Raw genomic sequence first — 6000 nt, forward strand, 5'->3', positions numbered from 1 at the left:
CTGTGAGGGACAAAACTGAGAACTTCATAGACGTGATGATTGGGGTTGGACAAGATAATATATGGCGGTTTACTGGCATGTATGGCGAGCCGAGGTGGGAAAATAAACACTTAACGTGGCAGCGGTTAAGAGATTTAAGTCTGATTTCCGATATGCCATGGTTAGTGATGGGAGACCTGAATGATATTCTATATCAGTTTGAAAAAGAAGGAGGGAGAGCTAGACCTGCTAACTATATGCAAGCATTCAGAGATGTGATTGATGACTGTAATCTGATGGACATGGGATATACTGGAGATAAATTCACTTGGCAGCGTGGCAACATTAGAGAGAGGCTAGACCGGGATCTGGCAAATGAGGCATGGAGTGATAAATTCCCTGACGCATGCCTTCATCATCTATACTACTACAGATCGGATCATAGACCGATTCTGATGTGCTTTGAAGAACCAATGGTGGAGGAAACTCGGGGGGCCTCCTGTTTTGCATTTTGAAGCGCGGTGGTTAAAGGAGAAGAACTTTATGGATATTGTGCAAGGTGCTTGGAATTTAAGTGATCCGCTGGATATGAACCTCCCATTGGCGGGAAAGCTGGCGAAAGTTCATGATCATCTTCATAGGTGGGACAGGTCTGTTCTGAAAAGAAATAAAAATACTCTGAGGAAAACACAACGCGGGCTCGAAAATGTAGTGAGCCAATCGATGTCCCCAGAGAACCTAGCTCGCTAGAAGGAGTTAGCGGATGAAATTGAAAAACTCCTTGAAATGGAGGAGATGCACTGGACTCAGAGGAGTAGAGTTGATTGGTTGAAATATGGTGATCGTAATACAAATTATTTTCATAATGCTGCTTCTGCTAGGAGGAAGAAAAATCAGATTAACAAGCTCATTGATGATAATGGGAATCATATAGAGGGAACAACATACCTAAACCCTCTTGTCTCTGATTATTTTGCAGGTTTGTTTACTACTGAGGTAGATGAGTCGGACCCTGTTTTATTATCTAGAATGATTCCTAAAGTTACTGAACAGATAAACAATGGTCTGGTAGCTGATTAAACACCAGAGGATGTAAAGAAGGCCCTCTTCTCCATTGGAGATACAAAAGCACCTGGGGCGGATGGCTTGCATGCACTTTTCTTTAAGAAATGCTGGGGTATTCTTGGGGATTCAATTGTAAAGGAAGTCCTGGAGGCTATAAACAACAAGGTGATACCATAGGGCTGGAATGATACAGTAATAGTCCTAATTCCTAAAGTGGACTCCCCGGAGAAAATATCCCAATTCAGACCAATAAGCCTATGCAATGTTCTATACAAGGTAATATCAAAAATGATTGCCCTGAGGCTAAAGGTTATTTTGGATGAAGTTATATCTAATGTTCAAAGTGCTTTTGTCCCTGGTCGGTTAATTACTGATAATATCTTAATAGCTTATGAAAGTATGCATTGTATCAAAAACAAAAAGACAGGGAAGAAGGGTTTATTGTGCAGTTAAGTTGGATATGCATAAAGCATCTGATTGAGTCGAGTGGATTTTCCATGAGAGGATGATGATAAGGCTGGGGTTTCATCATGACTTTGTCGGTCTCATCATGGCTTGTATAAGGTCGGTCAAGTATAAGGTGAGGTATAATGATCAAGAGACAGATGGTTTTATTCCTAGCAGGGGCCTCCGTCAGGGGGATCCGTTGTCTCCTTATTTATTCATGTTATGTGCAGAAGGTCTTTCTAGTTTACTGGCTCATAAAGAGGAGGTTCGTGGCATCGAAGGCGTTAGGGTGTGCAGGAATGCACCGTCAGTATCTCATTTACTTTTTGCTGATGATTCCCTAATTCTTATGCGGGCAGACATGACTAATGCAACCTCATTGAGACAAGTACTAGAAGAGTATTGTGCAAGTTTAGGACAGATGGTAAGTGAGTCAAAATGCAGTATATACTTTAGTCCCAATGTTGATGTGGGTACAAGGGCAGATATATGTACAGAACTGAATATTATGACAGAGGCAATAGCTGAAAAGTATTTTGGTCTACCAACTATGATTGGCCTGGACAAAAGTGAAAGCTTTTTGTATCTCCTTGAAAGAATTATTGAGAGGCTAAAAGGTTGGAAGGAAAAAAATTCTGTCACTCGGCGGTAAGGAAATATTACTTAAAGCAATTATTCAATCAATTCCAGTCTATGCTATGGGAGTCTTTAAAATCCCAAAAAGCTTATGCAAAGAGATGAATGATGCAATGTCTGCCTTTTGGTGGGGTGATACGGAAGAACAGAAGAAACTCGATCCATTGGTTTGCTTGGTGGTGAATGTGTACTGGGTAATCTGCAAATTAAAGAAACTATCGCTGTTACTTGTTGGTAACTATGGTGGCAAAGAAGAGAAATAGTGAACGGGGAGAGAGTTGCAGGAGTCAGACAATCGGCGTTTGCAATTCAAGCACTAACATCTAATTTTATCCCTGCAGCTTCAGCATCTTGTATGGTTCGGGACATCTCATGGAGTAAGCCTCATCGCGGAACATATAAGTTGAATGTTGATGATAATTTCCACTATAATGGTAGAGGTTCTGTCGGGGTGGTGCCTGAGAAATGACCGAGGGGATGCTATCGCCGGGCTTGCATGCCCATTATCGCATGTACACGATGCTACGACAGCTGAAGCCCTAGCTCTATTCAAAGGGCTAGTTTTTCTCCTAGATATAGGTGTCACAAGGGTAACAATTGAATCTGATTCCCTGGAGGTAATTCAAGCGTGCAATGCTGAGGTGGAAGTTTGGAGTCCTTATTCGGCCATCCTTTATGACTGCTTCTCAAAGGCTCAAGAGTTTGATTATATTGCTTTTACCCATTGTATTAGAGAGGCTAATCAGGTGGCACATGAGTTAGCTAGATATGCTTTTACTAGTAATTCTGTAGTTAGATGGGATGAGTTCCCTCCTAGCTTCATTCTTCCATTTGTACTTAAGGATGTAACTATAACTGATTAAGAGCAGCAGGTACCAGACGCACTCTTTTCCTTCCAGGGTACCTAAGGGGGCTGGAAGGTTTTTAATGAGGCGGCCTGCTGGCTCAGTTTAATATATATAATGTTCAAAAAAAAAAAGGTTCAGGTGTGTTTGGTAGGAATGTTTGTTTGAAGTATTTTGATATACTATTTTTCTTAAAATACTCCTTCCGTTCCATAAAACTTCTCTGATGTTTATTAAAATTTGGATGTATCTAGATCTTATTTGGTATATATCTAGGTACATCCAGACACATCAAAGTACCATAGTTTTAAATACTTTGATGTGTTTGACTATGACTAAATATTATGGTATTTATACTTTAATATCCGTCAAAGCATGATATTTTTAGGTATTCGAAAAACAACCTCTTTTTTAGAAACTGAAGGAATCACTTAGTGAAAAAGGAAGTGACCGAGCGATGACAACGGGCTTGGAAGCAGGCATCATTTGAAGAAAGGGTAATAGCTCAATAACACTCCCAACCAGATCTCTCCTTTTTGATTTTTGACTCTAGCTCACAGGATTCCATAAGATCGTGCAGCTCTGTATGCCTAAACCTATCAATTCTCTCCTAAATTCATAATTTCCTTTTGTCGTTAGGCAAGGAGCTCAAATAATCCATTCAACACTTTCCGATTGGGCCCAAGAAGTAGGATTTAGTTCAGTCCCACATATTCATATACCCAAGTAGAAATTAGTGGAAGATACACAAGGTTGCACGAAAATTTGACAACTTGCAACGGAAAGGTGTGTTGGCTGTTTACACTAGTACTTGATATCTTATGGGCAATAAGTTATTTTCTCTTCTGTGTACAGTATAAAACTGCTTAGACTTTTAGTAGAAACACACATGCAAGATAGTTAGTTCTTACAAATTATAATAAGGTACAATAAGGTGATTGGGCAACCACACTGGTAGAAACAAAATAACACTTTTATCTTACTCACTATGACATGTAATTACGAGGGCATCTTAAATTCATTTTGTAGATTCCATTATCTATTTATTCTAATATTTTGTACTTTACTGCTGAAGTAGTTAATTAGAAATATGATTGTTATTGTTGCATTGCGAATTTGCCCAATTGGCTAAACACAACCCAAAATTTCATATTCAAATATGCCACTATAACATTGCTACGGGCATATATTTGCCACTTCCTGGAGTTCACATGTTGACTATGTAGCATATACAAAACCAGATCAAAATCATATTCAAGTCCCCAAGTTAAACTTTTCTCCTCGTATAGATTTTTTCTAGACTTTGACTATCCTACCCCTAAGGTCCACCCGATCATAAAACAAGAGAATGAAAAAACTCTATTTGGAAGCTTCTTCGCGCTTGATCATCCCACCTCTCATCCTATGCAGCCATCGATGGTGGCCACTTCCTTCAACTCCAGCACAGTGGGCTCTCTCCCCCAAATTAATTGAGGGATAATTTGGCATTCATATATTTCAAAGACAAAGTCAACATGTTCAAGATGGACATTAGAAGCCCAAAGAGGGGAGTTACGAGACCCATGGCGCGCCCCTATATGCTTGACGCGCCAAGGAGGACTGCTTACCTCGGTCGTATGATTTCGTCAATTCTATTCCACCACCTTCATTTGGACCTAAAACCGTCTATATGTACGCTTGAGCAGTTTTTTCGTTATGGACAGAGAGATTTTTACGAAACAAATCAGCGGGCACAAGGCCGACGGATGAGAGTTCAGGGTGGGAAACCGTTGTCGACCAGATCGAGTCATCAGGCTAGCGGCACATATCTTATGCGTGAGCCACCCTAATAGCTTCTCCTAATCCCCACTATCTCACTTCTCACCTCCTTATTCGATCAAAATGCATCAGTCTCGCTCGCCATGCTGGCTCTATACTTCAGGAAAATGTACAAAACCATATGCGAACCTCTTTAAGAAGTTTGAGGACTGAAGTAGAACAGTTCCTGAGTTTGACGGCCAAATCGCATCCGTGTACCTCTACAACAAATTTGATGGTTGTAAATGTATATATTTCACTCTATTTGAAACGATAATTTTTTGAGTGGCATTTAGGCCTCTAGGTAATTATCAATAGTATATATGGATTTTCCTCGATTTGGATGGCACGACAATCAAAGCGAAAAAATTTAGCTGACTAATTTGATACTGTCAACAAATGTCATTTTTCAGGGGTAAAAGCTAGACGTTCTTCCATTTGATTACAAGAGAAGAAAAATATAAAATATTTGCAAGAACAAAACTCAACATCTAAGTATGTGCAGTTATGTACTAACTTTTCGTGGATGGAGGCTCGGGTGTTTAGTTTTTTCCCGAGGATGTGAATTTATAGGTGAAAGGGCGAGGTCGGTGGACGCCCGAGGGGCCCACACCATACCTAGGCGTGGCCAGAGGTGGGCCGTGCCTAGGGGTGGTGTGGCCACCTCCCGGATCTTCTCCATATCCCCTTTGGACTTCGTCTTCATGACAGTAAAATAGGAACTTTGGCTTTTGTTTCATCCAATTCCGAGAATATTTCTTGTACAACTTTTCTGAAATACAAAAATAGCAGAAAACAGGAACTGGCACTGTGGCATCTTGTTAATAGGTTAGTTCCAGAAAATGCATGAAAATTACACGAAGTGTAAACAATACATATAGAAATTGGTGTAAAACAAGCATGGAGCATCAAAAATTATAGATACGTTTGCAACGTATCACACCCTCATCCTCTTTCACCCGTATCATTCCCATGTTGTTTATCTCGACTCTGGGTGTGATAAGCGGAAAGACTACACCGATGTTAGGTCTACTCTTGATAAAGCCCTCAACATCTTCATATACGAGGTTGGCATCGACAAACTCAAGCATCAGAAGAAAGTTAAAGGTTCTATGTGTCCAACCACATAACCAACTAGATGATACCCCGCGCGTTGCTGCGGGACTACCTGTTTCAAATAATAAAAATAATTACGCACGCGCGCTAAGTATCACAAAATAGATTGTTGGCA

This window comes from Lolium perenne, chromosome 3 (assembly GCF_019359855.2).
Source record: "Lolium perenne isolate Kyuss_39 chromosome 3, Kyuss_2.0, whole genome shotgun sequence".
Classification (NCBI taxonomy): domain Eukaryota; kingdom Viridiplantae; phylum Streptophyta; class Magnoliopsida; order Poales; family Poaceae; genus Lolium; species Lolium perenne.